Below are 20,031 nucleotides of genomic sequence, written 5' to 3' on the forward strand. Positions count from 1 at the left end.
AACATGAGATTGGCAGGAAGTTCATTTGTCTAAAGATGAAAAAAAAATCAGTATAGATGGCACATGGAGATTTATGATAGTTAATAGACTGAAAGAAGGTTCAACCCCTAATATAAAATTTCTGCCCAGGTCAATTTCTGACGAGAAAATTGAAATCCACGAAAATCTATTATAAGAACATATAGGAATCAACACTAATATCATGAAAATAAATACTATTCATATTGATTAATAATGAGAGGATGGTCTCGTCCTTATTTTGTCAATATATATATAAATTTCTGTTCGTCAAAATCTGAACGAGATCGGGAAAATTTTCAGTACTCAAATGATTCAGTATAAGCCTCTCGATTAAATGCATATAGGGATTCATAACAAAGATCAGGATATAAGGGCATGTCGACACCCCCACAGAAATATATTTGAAAAAGCGTTCGGCAAGGACCTGTTGAGATCGACTGGAATCGGAAATAGAAAAGTAGTGAGAATGAGCCTAACTAAAATATTGAATAGTCACTATTCACCCTTAAGCAAAATAAACAGGGTAAAATCACCCCTATTGTCTCCGATATTTAACGCCTCTCCACCAAAAACCTGACGAGATCCGTAAAAACTATATATGTAAGTGATGGACAATGTTACTCTGAAAAGATTCCACATGGAGATCTATGACAGGTAATAAATAGTCTGCAAGGAGGATTCAAATCCTAATATTGAAATTGTGCCTGAGGCAGTATCTCGCGAGAATATATAGATGAATAAAAATCTATAATAAGATCACATGGAAAACAACCCCAATATCATGAAAATAACAATCATCTATATCAATTGATAATTAAAAAGTTGGTCCCGCCCTTATTGTGTCTATATGTAAATTTCGGTTTGTCAAAAATTGAACGAAATCGAAAAAAATTTCTGTATAACTCTCGATAACATGCATATAGTGATTTATATTAAAGATCAGTACATAAGGGTGAGTGATGAAATTCGGCAAGAACCTGTTTATAAAGCTTCAAAAGTTGCTGAGGTGTGTACAGTTTTCTGGTTTGGAACAGTGTTCCAAGCTTTTGAAAAGCAGCCTTCACAATTCCAGCGACATGATTGTGCCAAAACATATTGATGTCCATTTCAACCCTCAACGAACTTATCGAAGCAGAAAACCTGGTAAGTTTCACCCCAATTCGAAATCACTTCTAGATCCTCATTAGGGTATGCAACCTCCTGCTACCGATGAAGATTTGTATCCGCAGCTGATGATTTGGAATTGAAATGGAATGATGAGACAAGTGTGCTGTCGTCGAAAAAGCAAGATATTGGATTCTTCGTTTTGTCCATAGTAGTTATACAATAAAAAGAGGGTTGGAGACAATGGGGAACACCAGCGTTGATGGTAAAAGTAATCGAGAGATATCCATCAACGACCACTTACAGGGAACGTCCTTTCATAAAGCTAGAGAGGCATACACAAAAATGATCCGTCAAGCCATAGGATCGAAGTTTGGTCAGCAAACCCTCACGATGACCTATTGAAATCAATACAATTACTAATTAAAATCAAATTATAAAGATAAAATTATTTGTTTCAATTCCATGGTTATGATTCATACTGGATGTCATAAACTACACCTCACGATTTGATTTCCACAAACTTCATTTAAAAAAATATATCACGATATGTTTCGCTAACCCAGTAGCTTCTTCAACAATGATTTGAATCACTGTTGAAGAAGCTACTGTGTTAGCGGAGCATGTGATATATTTTTTCTTAAATAAAGTTTGTGGTGTAGTTTAGGAAATTGATTATAAGCAGTTGATAGACGTCCTTCCATCCAAATGCACTTTCATCCATACAATATCAAATCGTATTATATTGATGGTCCTTGGATACGTAACAAAAAAATATTCATTTGTTGAGGAGGCCTAATTTCCCGATTAGTTGATATTTTTTGACAAATTTCGTTTTGTAAGAATGAATAATTTTACAGTTTACCCCTAATAAATCGAATACGGCTGTAGGCCAAAGGTAAATTGCTCTGTTTTGCTCAGTAGTTGTCGCTTGGGTCTTTATTGATAATTGATTTTGGAAGTTTGCTAACGATTTTGGATTACGATTTTGGTTACGATTCAGATTAATGATTTTGTTTCAATTTGATCAACTCATTGGGTTTACGATTTTGGTGTGACTGGTTCACAATTAGATCGGATATCTTAGAAAAGTTATTCTAGAAATTATATGAGTTCATAATATCTATTCTTCAGTATTTCGGACTGGAATATTCTACATTTTGCTCTAATTTAAGATGCCGAAATATAAAAAATTTGTGGTTACCCCACACATTTTCTGTAATTTGGTACGTGACGGTAAGGTAAACATTGAAGATCTTAGAGGGTCCAGGCGCGTATACAGCTTTCGTTTACAGGGGGGGTAATAGCGGAGAAAAATATTTTCACCATATCACCACAAGAAAAAAATGCATACTGGCCTTTTCACCAACTCACCTTTCACAATGACTTGAATTATTAGCAAACTGTGAAATAAAAACATCAGATTTGTTATATCTTTATTTTTATTGAAATTTTTAGTTATTTATACTTTCTTATTTTATTTATGTTAAAATTGAACTTTAGATGTCAGAGAAAAACAACATTTTTTGTCTTTGACAAGGTGATTAAAATTACTCAATGATATTCGTTGTACTTATCATACTACATACCAATATAGGTAGGTTCATTGAAAAGTATATCTCACTAATTGTACGGAAGATAATACAACAGATAAATTGAATGATAAATTCTAGTTTTCGGTTTTTCTTATTGACATATCGATCTATTACTGCATTAGCTTCTATGGGTGAGTCCCAGGCATGTACATGTAATAGTGCTAGACCAGTTAAACGATCCTGACTCATTGTGGATATGAGCCAAGTTTTGACCTTAAGGCTGAAAAACTTCGCTCTGCTGAAGCGACACTGCTTGGCCAGGTCAAATTCAAGATCATGCATTTTTAATTAAAAGAAAAATGTCAGAATCGCACTTTCTAAAAGCGTCATCTATGGAAGTGAGAACGTCACTAACGTTCTGCCAGAACTGTCTGTATTGATCAATTTCCCCAGTAATACCTGAAACTATATAGTCTTCTGATATACTCTCTAATTTTGATAAATATTTGGAGATATTGCCAATTGCTGATTGAATTTCTTCAATATTTTTTGAATTTACCACTCCTGGTATCAAAATATTAAAATCGAAAAGATCATCAATTATGTTGTCCAAGAGTGGAATGAATACTGATATTCGATAATAATCTTCTGAGTCATTGCACTCTGGATTGGACCGATGAACCTGTGATTTTCTTATTCTGGGCAGTATTATTGATACATATAATTCAGATGTTATATTCCTCACCTCTTCAAAAATAACGTGGAAATGTTTCGTTGTATTTTGACATTTGTCTCTTAATGTTTCAATAATAGATTTTATTAAATTAGCTGCATATTGTCGAGAAATGGCCTTGGTTTGTAAAATTTTGCTTGCAAAATTTACAAATTTACAAAATTTTGCTTGCGAAATTTACAAATTTACAAACCAAGGCCATTTCTCGACAATTTGCAGCTAATTTAATAAAATCCATTATTGAATGCAAGCAATGCTCAAAACTTCGTTCAAGCAACAAAGGGAAACTAGAAAATTTGTGGTCAATATAGAAGTCTTGCAATATGCAGCTCTTGAAGAAGATTCTGATTCACGCCATTCCGCTATATGTTCCAAACATTCTATAATGTTTTTAAAGGAACTTTTGAAAAGTATTACTGCATCATGCCTATCTATCCATCGAGTATCACACAGAGATTTTAATTTTCCTTGATTTATTTGCTTCAATACAAAAGACCGCTTAGAGGAAGCTCTAAATATATATATATATATATATATATATATATATATATATACAGTGTGTCAATTTGAAAACTTCCCACCCTCAATATCTCCCTTCCAGTACATACTATGAAAAAATGGTCAGACAGGTCAACTTTATTTGCAAGGGGGACACTCTGAATGAATATTTTCAACCCTCGGGGTTCAACCCCCTAGGAGGGGTGGATGTTACCCTCAGAATTTCAAATGGAAAGGGGGGTCAAGTGGCACATCATTTTGAAGGGCATTCAATTCTCTTGCCAATGATACCTTTTTCATTAGTTTTTGATGAGCAGTTTTTGAACAATAACGTTCCAAACGAACGGTGATTAGAAGTGAATAAGAATAAATGATTAAAACTCGCCCGCACTAGATGTTTGGTATTCAGGTTGGTATTCAAAACAAATGATTGTAATGGACTATTGGAAAAGGTGAGCATCGTACTAGGTAGCATCGTTCCAACCCTTGAGTAATATTCGAATTCGTGGATGTGAGAGGAATGTAGAACTACTTAGTTAACGAAATACGCATCGAGTGCAAACAAAAAATACTAAATTGCAAAAAACAAATTTCAACCATCTTGTTACGCTTTATCTGATAATATGTTCAAAATGTTGTCCATTCTGCTCTAAACAGTAATACAGTCTGTTTTCGAACTCCTCTCGAACATTTTGGAAAACTTCACCACTAATTGACCGCCATGCTGCTGTAATTCGTCCTTTGAGGTCATCCATATCAGTGGGCTGTGTTTTATAAACGACAGATTTGAGATATCCCCAAAGAAAAAAATCTAATGGAGTCAAATCCGGTGATCTCGGTGGCCACTCAATTGATCCCCTTCTGCCAATCCATCTCTCCCGGAATCGCTCGTTCAACCATTGTCGGACGGGGCGAAAATAATGAGGTGGCGCACCGTCCTGTTGGAAATGTAACAAATCTTCCTGCAACAGTAAATTACCGTGTGCATCAATTTGAGTTTCGAGCTCGTGAGTTATAAGTGGATCGATAGGTGCTTGAAGCATATCTAGGTACAGATCACCATTCAAGTTTTCTTCAAAAAATAAAGATCCGATAATGGCATTTCCAAGAATACCAGCCCAAACATTAACTTTTTGTGGGTGTTGTGTATGTCCTTCTCGAAAATTGTGAGGGTTTTCGTCACTCCAATAGCGACAATTTTGCCTATTAACATTGCCATTCAGGAAAAATGAACATTCATCACTGAAACAGATATTGAACAGAAGATTAGGTAAAGCATTGATTCGAAGAGTCATGATTTCACAGAATTCTATTCTTCTGTCATAATCATCCTCATGGAGCTCGTGGAGAATCTGCATTTTATATGGATGAAATTTGTGCATTTTCAGTGCTTTCCTTACAGTCTCGTGTGACATTCCCGTCTGTTCTGCTACTGATCGTAAGGAGCTAGTCGGCTCTGCAGCAAATGTTCCCAACACCTCAATTTGAGCATCCTCATTCAGTACTCTGGGGTTATTCCTTTTTTTATTCTTCACCGAACCAGTTTCGGAAAACTTTGTCACCAAATCAAGCACATACCGGTGACTTATATTAAGATTTGGATTTCTTTCATTAAAAAGAGATGCCGCCCTTCGTGCGCACTTGCCCACCTCTCCATAAATAAAAATTATTTCAATTCGGTCTTGGATAGTGTAAACCATTCTTACAATTTATACACTTTCTAAGGTATCGCTGATCAGCTCAACAAATGAAACTGAAATGATAGTACTACCAAATGGCTTGAATGCGATGAACACCTTTTTTGCTCAAAAAACGATACTTTTTATAGCAGAAGTAACAAAAAAGGGATAAGAGTTTTAAATCCGATAATAAACCCAAATGAAAGTCACCGAAATCAGATAACTAATTAATGTAAATTTTTTGAGGCTTGTCTAATTTTACCCCTGATGGAAAGTTGAAAAGCTGACCCGTCATCACAAGTTTTACTTATAAGAGAGTCAATAAATTGTATTTCTTTGCATACTAACTTGATAACCAGGCATTTTAGTATAGGCCAATTCTAATTACTTCTATTAGTTTAGAACTACATTTTCGGATACTGCTGATCGGAAAATAATAAATGAGGGCACCGTCGGCAAGCGAATTGAATGCCCTTCAAAATGATGTGCCACTTGACCCCCCTTTCCATTTGAAATTCTGAGGGTAACATCCACCCCTCCTAGGGGGTTGAACCCCGAGGGTTGAAAATATTCATTCAGAGTGTCCCCCTTGCAAATAAAGTTGACCTGTCTGACCATTTTTTCATATTATGTACTGGAAGGGAGATATTGAGGGTGGGAAGTTTTCAAATTGACACACTGTATATATATATATATATATATATATATATATATATATATATATATATATATATATATATATATATATATATATATATCAGCGCGGTGCAGCCAATTGCAAAGATATACAACAACTGGTTACCAAAAATGAAAAAACATCACACATGCATGGTGTCACCAACAGGTGCTAACCGCACATTTGTGGTTTCAATTAGAAGACCCAGCATTCCCAGGCATCATCTAACATCACCACGAATTACTTGCCCTACGGTTTTGTTGTTGCGTTCTACGAAATTACACTGTGGGGAGTAGAGAGGCGTAAACCATATTTTTTGTACTTTGTAGGAGTCTGCTAATTTTTTAAAATCCTTTCCAGCGAATTGTCTTCCATTATCACAGATAATAATCTGTGGAACCCCGTACACTAAGAAAACTTGTTCTTCTAAATATCTGACGATGTTAGAGGCTTTCGCATTACGTAACGGACAGAGCAAAGTGTACTTCGTGAAGAAATCACCCACCACTAGCAAGAATGTAAATCCTTTCGTAGATCTTGGAAACGGTCCCGTTAAATCAACGGCGATAGTCTGAAATGGAAACTTTACCGATTTCTCTCCGCCCATCAGTCCCATCTGAGAATTATTCGGAGATTTTTGTGATTGGCAAACCTTACAAGATCTTACGTATTTTAATATATCATGAGCCATTTTAGGCGCCAGTAATATTGAATTCGTACTCGAGTTAACGTTTTAAAATAACCAAAATGACCGCTGGTAGGGGGATCATGTGCATCTTTCATAACCGACGAGCGTAGTGATTTAGGAATAACTAACTTCCATTCCCGTTCATTAGATTCTATTGATAGTCTGGACGGAATAAACTTAAAAATTGAGTTTTCTTCCACTTTCCAGTGAGTATATAAATTAGGATTCTGGTGTATCTTCTTTTTCAAAGAAAGATACCAACGATCACTTTCTAGTGGAGACATTGTGATGAAATTCAGTTCTGGAATGTCGCCAGAGGGTTTTTCATGGGTCATTCGGGACAAGAAATCTGGGACAACATTCAAAGCACTTTGCGGTGGATAATTTCAAAATTATGTTGTCTCAGTTTAACTGACCACCTTGCCAATCTACCACATGGATCTTTCATACGATTTATCCATAAAAGACTACTATGGTCAGTAATAACTTTGAAGATGGTTCCCTCCACGTAAAGACGAAACTTCTCCAATAGAAAAATTAAACTCAAAAGTTCACGCTCCGTCACAGAATAGTTGCGTTCTGCTCTTGATAGCGAACGTGAAGCGTAAGTAATAACTCTGTCTTTGCCACCTACTTCTTGGGTTGACACTCCACCTACACCGACATCGCTAGCGTCGCACTGAATTGTGAAGGGTTTGGAGAAATCTGGTGAAAATAAAATGGGTGCTGAAACCAAAGCATTTTTTATCTTAACGAAAGCTGATTCAGCTTCAGGTGTCCAATCAATAGGTTGTTTTTTCTTTTGTCCTTTCAACAGACTACTTATGGGTGCCATAAGAGTAGAAACATTATCGATAAATCGACGATAACAAGAACATAGCCCAATGAATCTTTTAATTTCCGTGCTAGTTGTTGGACGCGGGTAGTTGATCATAACTGACACCTTTTCCGGGTCAGTAGGGAGTCCTTGGCTGTCAACGATATAACCCAAATATTTGAGAGACGTTTTGAAGAAGTCGCACTTCTTCAAATTTACTGTGAGGTTCGCATCTTTTAAAATATCTTTGACTTTAGTCAGGAGTGAACAGTGCTCATCAAATGTGGAAGAGGTAATAATCATATCGTCCAAGTATGTGAAAATTTGTGGTTCAAATTTAGGTCCGAAAAGAGAATCTACTAAACGTTGTTGGGCTTGCGCGGCATTAACTAATCCGTATGGAGTACAAGTGAAGTGAAATAATCCGCGTCCGGGTACACTGAAAGCAGTCTTTTCCTTAGACGTCTCGTCTAATGGGATTTGCCAGAAAGCTTTTCTTAAGTCAATGGTCGAAATGAATCTCATACGCAATTGAAAGGTTCGAAATGAATTTTCATACCTTCTTAAATGAAGGGTTCCGTTAACCAATAAAATCACGAATAACGTCTTCAAGGAAATGGCGTCGCTCGTTCTGGAAAAGTGGTTGTGACCCAGTAGAATCCTCAGGAAGTGCAACCTTTTATGGAACTCTCAAAATTTATACATGAAACTATATCCGAAACGATATCGTTCTAGTTCTTGAAAATGGACCACACGGCTTACCACTCAACAAATCCCCTCTCGAGATTCTCGTTCATCACTCCTTTCCAAAAAATGACACCACTCCTTGCCGTTCTCATAATCAAGAATCACCTACAGCGCAAGTCTATTCTGAGGAATTCACCCAAATAATTTTGGCAACATCTCATTCCTGACTTTCGGTTTAACGAAAATAGAAAATCTACCTCGAAGGGATCCGAATGAATCGGTTCTATTGAAAAAAACTTATCAATCTGTACCAGAAACTAAATACCATATGTGTAATGAGAAGTGAAAATCTTAGCGAGGCAAAAGGTGTAAATTGGATTGCCTACTCCTCAGAAACTTTCTTTAAAATCAATTAGGATTACCTCCGGTGAAATGAAAATTAAATGAAAAGTACAGTAGAAAAGTACAGATCAGCTGCACCGCGCTGATGAGGCCAATAGCCAGAAATACGTGTCCGCGGTTTGCCTCCATATTTCTTGAGTGTTCTGTCCACGAATTTCCCCCTTTTGATGTATATTATACACATTCGATAATAATCTATATCTATGTATTTATATCCTAGACCCGGAAGTCACGCAGGTAGCTATAGCTGCCTACGTGGTGATGTTAGATGATGCCTGGGAATGCTGGGTCTTCTAATTGAAACCACAAATGTGCGGTTAGCTCCTGTTGGTGACACCGTGCATGTGTGCTGTTTTTTCATTTTTGGTAACCAGTTGTTGTATATCTTTGCAATTGGCTGCACCGCGCTGATGAGGCCAATAGCCAGAAACACGTGTCCGCGGTTTGCCTCCATATTTCTTGAGTGTTCTGTCCACGAATTTCCCCCTTTTGAAGTATATCATACACACTCGATAATAATCTATATCTATGTATTTATATCCTGGACCCGGAAGTCACGCAGGTAGCTATAGCTGCCTACGTGGTGATGTTAGATGATGCCTGGGAATGCTGGGTCTTCTAATTGAAACCACAAATGTGCGGTTAGCTCCTGTTGGTGACACCGTGCATGTGTGATGTTTTTTCATTTTTGGTAACCAGTTGTTGTATATCTTTGCGATTGGCTGCACCGCACTGATGAGGCCAATAGCCAGAAACACGTGTCCGCGGTTTGCCTCCATATTTCTTGAGCGTTCTGTTCACGAATTTACCCCTTTTGATGTATATCATACACACTCGATAATAATCTATATCTATGTATTTATATCCTGGACCCGGAAGTCACGCAGGTAGCTATAGCTGCCTACGTGGTGATGTTAGATGATGCCTGGGAATGCTGGGTCTTCTAATTGAAACCACAAATGTGCGGTTAGCTCCTGTTGGTGACACCGTGCATGTGTGATGTTTTTTTATTTTTGGTAACCAGTTGTTGTATATCTTTGCGATTGGCTGCACCGCGCTGATGAGGCCAATAGCCAGAAACACGTGTCCGCGGTTTGCCTCCATATTTCTTGAGTGTTCTGTCCACGAATTTCCCCCTTTTGAAGTATATCATACACACTCGATAATAATCTATATCTATGTATTTATATCCTGGACCCGGAAGTCACGCAGGTAGCTATAGCTGCCTACGTGGTGATGTTAGATGATGCCTGGGAATGCTGGGTCTTCTAATTGAAACCACAAATGTGCGGTTAGCTCCTGTTGGTGACACCGTGCATGTGTGATGTTTTTTCATTTTTGGTAACCAGTTGTTGTATATCTTTGCGATTGGCTGCACCGCGCTGATGAGGCCAATAGCCAGAAACACGTGTCCGCGGTTTGCCTCCATATTTCTTGAGTGTTCTGTCCACGAATTTCGAATTTCCCCCTATATATATATATATATATATATATATATATATATGGGGGGGGGGTAATTACCCCCTTTACCCCACGCTGTATACGCGCCTGAGAGGGTCCATCAGTTCTTCAAACGTATTTCATTCAATTTGTAAGAGTCTAAAAAAAAAACTGAGCAACAATAATAGGTATCGGCTTTGGAAATGTTGGAAAAAGTATGAACATTCACTATCAAATGAATTCGTTTCCACAGATACTGGGCTTGATAAAATAACAAAAACAGATGAACCAGATGAAATTACCAAGTCCAGTCAAATACCTGATGAAAAAGCACCTCAACAAAAAATCGATGAATGCATGAATCATACAACTTTACAAAAATCTATTGACTATGCATATTTGAAGATCGCTTTACGTACGATGGTATATTATACGTGACGCAGAAGCGCATCGTCAATATATCAGGAAACATCTTTGGGATTACGATATTTCTTGTGTGATCTGTTTCGAAGGAACTCATCTTCGGAGGAAAATTAATGGACCTGTTTTCGTAGAATATGCAATTTGCAATCACCGTGGATGCTAAAAATTCCGCTTTGAATTCAATAAAACAGAGAATATAAATATTTGTAGAGCCATCATCAGATTTGATAAAGAGCAAGAGAATTAAGGTTCTGAACAATTCTCGTACCAAGTGAGAGGTTTTCAACGAAAACTTCTGAAGAAGGATCTTTTGCAAAAGACTCCTTTACACAAAAGAGAAGAAGATATTTAGAAAAGCGATAATGAATTATTGCAGCGTGGTAACTGGTAAGACGTACGATCCCTATCAGTGTATCAAAAAGTCAAGTCAGAAGGTAAATCTGATTCTGATTTACACAAAGATCCTTATTTCGATCTAGACTTACGTTTCATCGCAAATCCTGGTATACTTGTACAGCAAATCACAATTAGATATTTTGGTGTCCAAAGGTCAAAAAGCAATAGCATATTTTGATGCGACTGGAAGTGTTGTGAAGGCCATCAACACAGGTAGGGTGTATTATTATGCTTTAGTTGTGAATAAGGCTGGAAAAATTATTCCAATTGCGGAAATGATAAGTTTGTTGCATGATGCTGCTACTATTGCTTGTTTTTTTGTGAAATTCAAGAGATTTGTAACAGTAGAAGTCCAAAGATCTTGGCCAATATTTGACGTCAATGTATGTGATTGGAGTTTTGCTAATATCAGAGGAGTCTGTTTGGGACTGAATGAAATGACTTTATTTTCATATCTGAAAGTTGTATTCAATTCATTATCAAAAGAAGAGAAAACAATCCCTATCATAATTCTAAAATGTTGTTGCTCACATTTTCTCAAGATGGTGAGTTCTATTTTAAAAAAGAAATTGGTGGCAAAAGAAATATCACAAATCATAATGGAGATGGTTGCAGTTCTCATAGATTCCACGTCCTTAAAGGAACTGAGTTTTTTTTTCAATCAAATGTGTATCATTCTGGGAAACCAAAAAAGTTCGGAAAAAGTAGAAGAAGCGTTAAAATATTTTATAAATAGGCATTCTTCGAAAAATATTGAAGCTTTTCATTGAATGGAATGTGATATGTCAGACCGATGCATTGGTAAGAGGTGCATACGAAGAATCACCATTTTATCAATATTTTTCCGAGGTTCATAAGAAAACTATGGAAAATATCGATTCCGTGGATGATGAACCTGAAAACTATTCGTACAATAATCCACTAATACATAAAACTATGTTGGGTTACATTCTAAAACATTATATGCCATTTATTCCTCTGTGGACAGGTATCATGAACACGTTTTTGACAAAAACTAAAGAAGAGAAAAGACACAATAATGCAAATGTCGAAGGTTGGTTCAGAATATTAAAACACCACGTTTTAAAGGGTGAAATGAACATGAAAGTAGGAAGATTTGTCAAGAAAGTCCGCCAAAAACTCAAACTCGATTTGTGTACTTCTCAAATTAACTTAGGGAATACTCCTGAAAATTTTCGTAATGAAAAAAGAAGTAAACAACTAAAACAAAAACAAATGAAAGAGATAGATCGACCGTTAGATGTTGAATCTTGGAAGCCAACAAAAAATTAAAAAAAAAGAACAACATATTTCGACTCCAAATTAAATCTTATCGAACACGTTGATAAATATCTTGAAAAAATTACAAAAATACTTTTGAATCTCGAAAAGTTATGAAATCTTCATTTTCTGACGAATCATTGGAAGCCCATGATCCAAGATGTCTTATGAATGGTCTGTTTTTCAATTCTGATTACTATCTTCGGGCAGCATTAGACAATAAAATACCATTCGTAATAGGAGTTTTCAGATATAGAGACAGTAATATTAAATTAGCCAATACAGATTTTGCAACATTACCATCACTTTATGATTCAGGCTTGAAGCTATCTGACGATATTGGTGTCACTCATAAATGGTTGACGATTTTTGCATAGATGGGATATCCTTCTCCTGGATGTCACATTGTCCGGATATATATTATATAGATACAATTTCCACTCAAATTATTATGCAGGAAGTGCAGACAGTTCGAAATTTAAGACCATACGTAGACCCAATAGATGATTTCAATTACATTATATTACCTGTTAATTATCAAGGAAATCATTGGTAATTAGTTGTTTTAGATATAAAACTTCAGGAGAAGTTTATATATATATATATATATATATATATATATATATATATATATATATATATATATATATATATATATATATATATACAGATAGATATACAGATAGAGATTTTATCGAGTATGTATGATACAAATCAAGAATGAATTAATTCGTGGACACAACACTCAAAAAATAGGGGCAAACCGCGGACACGTGTTTCTGGCTATTGGCCTCATCAGCGCGGTGCAGACAAGTGTAAAGATGGGCAACACTTGTTTGCCGAAAGCAGGAAACAACACATACGCACGGAGTCAACAACAGAAGCCAACCGCACATTTGTGGTTCCAGTTAGAAGACCTAGAATTCCTAGGCTACATCTAACATGTATTTATATCCTGGACCCGGATGTCACGCAGGTAGCTATAGCTGCCTACGTGGTCATGTTAGATGTAGCCTAGGAATTCTAGGTCTTCTAACTGGAACCACAAATGTGCGGTTGGCTTCTGTTGTTGACTCCGTGCGTATGTATTGTTTCCTGCTTTCGGCAAACAAGTGTTGCCCATCTTTACACTTGGCTGCACCGCGCTGATGAGGCCAATAGCCAGAAACACGTGTCCGCGGTTTGCCCCTATTTTTTGAGTGTTGTGTCCACGAATCAATTCATTCTTGATTTGTATCATACACACTCGATAAAATCTCTATCTGTATTTATATCCTGGACCCGGATGTCACGCAGGTAGCTATAGCTGCCTACGTGGTCATGTTAGATGTAGCCTAGGAATTCTAGGTCTTCTAACTGGAACCACAAATGTGCGGTTGGCTTCTGTTGTTGACTCCGTGCGTATGTGTTGTTTCCTGCTTTCGGCAAACAAGTGTTGCCCATCTTTACACTTGGCTGCACCGCGCTGATGAGGCCAATAGCCAGAAACACGTGTTTCTGAAAAAATTTATTCATTTTGTTTAAAATAAACTGATCGTGATTAGAATGACCTGATATATATATATATATATATATATATATATATATATATATATATATATATATATATATATATATATATATCTTTGACCCAGGTCATTCTAATCACGATCAGTTTATTTTAAACAAAATGAATAAATTTTTTCAGCAACGAAACGAATCAATGGAATGGAAACTACAGCTAAGCCCTTCCAACTCACCAAAACAACGTGATTCTTATGATTGCGGTGTCTATGTTCTATTTTACATTTACATTCACAAAACTACTTTTGTACATGTTATCAGTACACGGGAAATAAATGAAAAGAGTCGCAGATTCCGAGACACAATTGATTGTCGTCAGCATCTCAAATGGGATTATACAACTGTATTCATCAGTTTACAAATGAGTATATGGATAGCTCATATCCTCCAAATAGAGTTGGATTTTCACGATTTGGAATACATAGTTTACGTACTAGTACCGTTCGCTAATAAGCTTCTTTTCCGACATGTTGATGGTATTTCCGATGATGAGTCAATCAACTATATTGAGAAATATAGAATTGTCAATGAAATGGAAGACCTCGATGAATCAGACTATCCTGTTGACTATACGCTTGACATGGTCTTTGATGAATTGATAAAATATTCACATTAAGAATGAAAACAAAAAAAAAATGTAATGATCTTGGTCAACTCTTATTTTAAAAATGCTCAATTACTTACCACAATTTTTCGTAATCTGTTACAGAAAAAATTGTTTTTCCTTTAACCAGCTGTCGCACCCTTACGAACGACCACCCTTAGATGTGAAAACTTGTGCGATCTGAGGATTAACGAGGTCTTACTTTTAAACGTGTGATTCCTAACACGTGACCTAAACAATTGATAAGCTATAATGACAATAAAATGTGGAACAATTGGAAACGAATTAGTTTCAGGAGAGATACATTCCGAAGAAATGAGTAAGTTAACAAGGGTAGAAATCTACGAAGGTATGAGTATAGGTCATGTACAGAAATTTCTTCCAGATCGAAACTGTAAGGGGCCAGTCCGAAACAATAAGATACTTTCAAATACATTAGCATTGAAAAATCACTTTTCAGTTAGTATTACAAATTTTCGTAATGACATCGAAATAGATATCACTCACAAGAACACTATACAACGTTATATATTAATGAGTACGAGTATGGATAGAAAATTCACTCGAGTGGAAAACCCCTTATGTACTTTCAAATTTCGGATGGAAAGGGCTGTATCAAAATTGGCGTGAAGCTATCCACAGATTTCTGGCCACACATACTGACGTAGAGGAAAATAAAAATCTGTGGTTGGGATACGAAATTATTAGCACCCGTACTAATATCTGTGGCTGGAAATAACCATTCACTATAGGTTGAACGTGAAATTATTAGGATTATTTGGTGTAAAACTTTTTTATAGAATCTTGAGTAGATTGACGCGTTGATAATTGTTTTCTCATCAACAAAACAAATTTAGGGAAAAATAAAATTGGAAATATTAGACTTACTTTCCAATACCCCATATAAAAATGATATCCGATGATGTGCGTCCAACAAAATCACACAACTTCCATAGTTTCTTGAGTAGATTAACTTGGTGATGACAGTTTTCTTGTCATCTAAACAGATTTCAAAAAAGAAATTGTTGAAACAATCAGATTAATTTTTTGAGATTCCTTGAATTCATGAAAATCACACAACTCCTATAGAATCTTGGGTATATCAATATAGTGAAAACCATTTTCTTGTCACCCATACAGATTTCGAGAGAAAAATTGTTGCAACAATCAGACTCACTTTTTAAAACACCTTGTAGAATTGTAACCAGAAGATGTGCGTTCATGAAAATTACACAACTGTTATAGAATCTTGGGTAGATAAATATAGTGAAAACCGTTTTCTTGTCACCCATACAGATTTCGAGAGAAAAATTGTTGCAACAATCAGACTCACTTTTTAAAACACCTTGTAGAATTGGAACCAGAAGATGTGCGTTCATGAAAATCACACAACTGTTATAGAATTTTGGGTAGATTGATATAGTAAAAACCGTTTCCTTGTCACCCATACAGATTTCGAGAGAAAAATTGTTGCAACAATCAGACTTACTTTTTAAAACAGCTTGTAGAATTGAAACCAGAAGATGTGCGTTCATGAAAATTACATAACTGTTATAGAATCTTGAGTAGATCAATATAGCGAAAACCGTTTTCTTGTCACCCATACAGATTTCGAGAGAAAAATTGTTGCAACAATCAGACCCACTTTTTAAAACACCTTGTAGAATTGTAACCAGAAGATGTGCGTTCATGAAAATTACACAACTGTTATAGAATCTTGGGTAGATCAATATAGTGAAAACCGTTTTCTTGTCACCCATACAGATTTCGAGAGAAAAATTGTTGTAACAATCAGACTCACTTTTTAAAACACCTTGTAGAATTGGAACCAGAAGATGTGCGTTCATGAAAATCACACAACTGTTATAGAATTTTGGGTAGATTGATATAGTGAAAACCGTTTCCTTGTCACCCATACAATTTTGAGAGAAAAATTGTTGCAACAATCAGACTCACTTTTTAAAACACCTTGTAGAATTGGAACCAGAAGATGTGCGTTCATGAAAATCACACAACTGTTATAGAATTTTGGGTAGATTGATATAGTGAAAACCGTTTTCTTGTCACCCATACAGATTTCGAGAGCAAAATTGTTGCAACAATCAGACTCACTTTTTAAAACACCTTGTGGAATTGGCGTATGGAGGGCATATTCGGACATTCTCTAGCCAACTAAAATATTTTCGACAATGCGGTGTTGCCGCTTCTATTAGAAAGCAGTAGCAACTTTGATTTTTCAAATGGAACACTCTGTATATAATATTATTTTTGGAATCTCCAACAATTGCCCGACAACTTTTCTTGATATTTCCCTATCAAGATTCGGATACATTTCATTGAACTTTCTACATGTTCTGCTGATAATTTTGTCACACTGTCCAAATGTAATAAACAAATTCATAAGAACTTCGTTTGAATAGTTTTGTTCCATCGTTTTGAAGGTATTTGCAACTTCTGAAGTGACGAAAATGTCGATATTATTAGGAGAATGTCACAACGCTACTGTCGAATAGTAATCATGGCCTGCTTACCAAATACCGAATGGAAATACCATTCTGAAGGGACATTTTCACAAATAAATGTTCATAAGTCCGAAACTTGACTAGTTAGGTATAGGTATGATATACATAGAAAGAAAGCAAATTTCAGCAGCTTTCCGAATTTTCAATAATATACAGGGTGTTCCATTTAAAATAATCAAGTTTCAGCAACTTTTTCAAGCAAACGAAAAAACTGTATTTTTTTACCACCCTGTATTGAAGTAACGGAGATTAGGCTGACGTGTGGGAAGTGTCCAAGTATCACCTAACTCCAAACCAAATTTCGATATCATAGTACTTCTTAACTAAAAGATATCGGCATTTTTAGAAGTCATGATTTTCGAAGAAAAAAATTGAAATTAATTTTTATTTCGAAAACGGTAACAGATAGGTATAGGGAAATATCAAGAAAAGTTGTCGGGCAATTGTTGGAGATTCCAAAAATAATATTATATACAGAGTGTTCCATTTGAAAAATCAAAGTTGCTACTGCTTTCTAATAGAAGCGGCAACACCGCATTGTCGAAAATATTTTAGTTGGCTAGAGAATGTCCGAATATGCCCTCCATTAAATTTTCAAAGTGATCCGTTGTCTGGTTCACCAGAAACGTCTAATGTGCCATCCACCGTGAATCAGCCTGTATATATATATGTATATATATATATATATATATATATATATATATATATATATATATATATATATATATATATATATATATATATAGATATTGACATAATAAGGGCGGGACTACCCTATTCATCAATTATTAATAGAGATGATATTTATTTTCATGATATTGGGTATGTTTTCCATATGTTCTTATCGTAGATTTTCGTTGATCTACATATTATCGCGAGAAACTGCCTCGGGAACAATTTTAATATTAGGGGCTGAATCCCCCTTGCAGTCTATTAACTTTCATAAATCTCCATATGGAATCTATTCAGAGTATTATTGTTCATCACTTGACATATTTAGTTTTCACCGATCTCGTCAGGTTTTTGGGTGGAGAGGCGTTAAATATCGGAGACAATAGGGGTGATTTTACCCTTTTTATTTTGCTTAAGCCTGAGTAGTGATTATTTGTTATTTTAGTCAGGCTCATTCTTACTACTTTTCTGTTTCCGATTCTAGTCGATCTCAACAGGTTCTTGCCGAACACTTTTTCAAATATATTTCTGTGGGGGTGCCGACTAGCCCTTATGGCCTGATCTTTGCTATGAATTCCTATATGCATTTCATCGAGAGGGTTATACTGAATCATTTGAGTACAAAAAATTTTTCCGATCTCGTTCAGTTTTTGACAAACAGAAATTTATATATATTGACATAATAAGGGCGGGACTACCCTATTCATTATTAATTAATATAGATGATATTTATTTTCATGATATTGGGTATGTTTTCCAGATGTTCTTATTGTAGATTTTCGTTGTTCTTCATATATTATCGCGAGAAACTGCCTCAGGAACAATTTCAATATTAGGGGCTGAATCCCCCTTGCAGTCTATTATCTTTCATAAATCTCTATATGGAATCTATTCAGAATATTATTGTTCATCACTTGACATATTTAGTTTTCACCGATCTCGTCAGGTTTTTGGGTGGAGAGGCGTTAAATATCGGAGACAATAGGGGTGATTTTACCCTGTTTATTTTGCTTAAGGCTGAATAGTGACTATTCAATATTTTAGTTAGGCTCATTCTCACTACTTTTCTATTTCCGATTCCAGTCGATCTCAACAGGTTCTTGCCGAACACTTTTTCAAATATATTTCTGTGGGAGTGCCGACTTGACCTTATGGCCTGATCTTTGTTATGAATCCCTATATGCATTTCATCGAGAGGGTTATACTGAATCATTTGATTACAGAAAATTTTTCCGATCTCGTTCAGTTTTAGACAAACAGAAATTTATGTATATTGACAAAATAAGGGTGAGACCACCCTCTTATTGTTAATCAATATGAATGGTATTTATATGTTCTTATAATAGATTTTCGTGGATTTCGATTTTCTCGTCAGAAATTTTGTATTACGGGTTGAACCTCCTTTCAGTCTATTAACTATCATAAATCTCCATGTGCCATCTATACATCATTTGCCATCATTTGACAAATGAAATTTCTGCCAATCTCGTCATGTTTTTGGTGGAGAGATATCAATTATCAGTAGAAATCGTCATTATTTGTAGCAATAGGGGTGAGACCATCCTTTCCAGGTTTAGGCAGCCTGATTACCTCTCAATTTTCACTGAAGCTGTCATTTTGCATTATTTTGTGTTTTAAATCCAAGTATATCTCGAAACGGTTTGCGAAACTCTTTTTTGACGATATTTCTGTTACTGGTAGTGACTCGCCCTTTTTGTGTAATCTTTGATGTGAATTCCAATTTGCGTGATATCATCATGCATTTATACCTCCAACATTCATTGTGAAGTAGAGATATTTCGGGAAACTATCATTATGAGCATTATTCATCTGGTCAACTGTAAAATTGAAAGAATCGGATTTAAATCTAGAGCTAACTTCAGCCACATGTATGGAACCCCATTTTAAGGAGTTCGAGAATAACGAACAGAACAACAGGCAGCAAGATTGTTAACATTCCAGGTTCAAGTGCAGGTACGAGTACAGGTACAAGTGCAGGTACAAATACAGGTACAAACACAACTGATTACCTGACAAAGCAGAAATACGCTTTACGAAGCCTAAAAGGTAGTCATCGGACAGCAAGCCATGATGGTTAAACCTCTGAAGAAGCTAGCCACTCGCGCTAGCGAAACGTTAGGAAGAAGTTCCGAAAATCCACGGCTTTTAAACTCGAAAAGCAATGACACTGAAATTAGTTTTTCCTGCAATTTGTTACCTAGAGTTGGTAGGCCAACCAGTGTAATAGTCATTATGTTGCCCTAGTAATTGCTTGTAATAAATAGTGTTT

This window comes from Leptinotarsa decemlineata, unplaced genomic scaffold, assembly GCF_025532065.1.
Source record: "Leptinotarsa decemlineata unplaced genomic scaffold, Ldec_3_MD MMD2_P_RNA_scaffold_7, whole genome shotgun sequence".
NCBI classification, from domain to species: domain Eukaryota; kingdom Metazoa; phylum Arthropoda; class Insecta; order Coleoptera; family Chrysomelidae; genus Leptinotarsa; species Leptinotarsa decemlineata.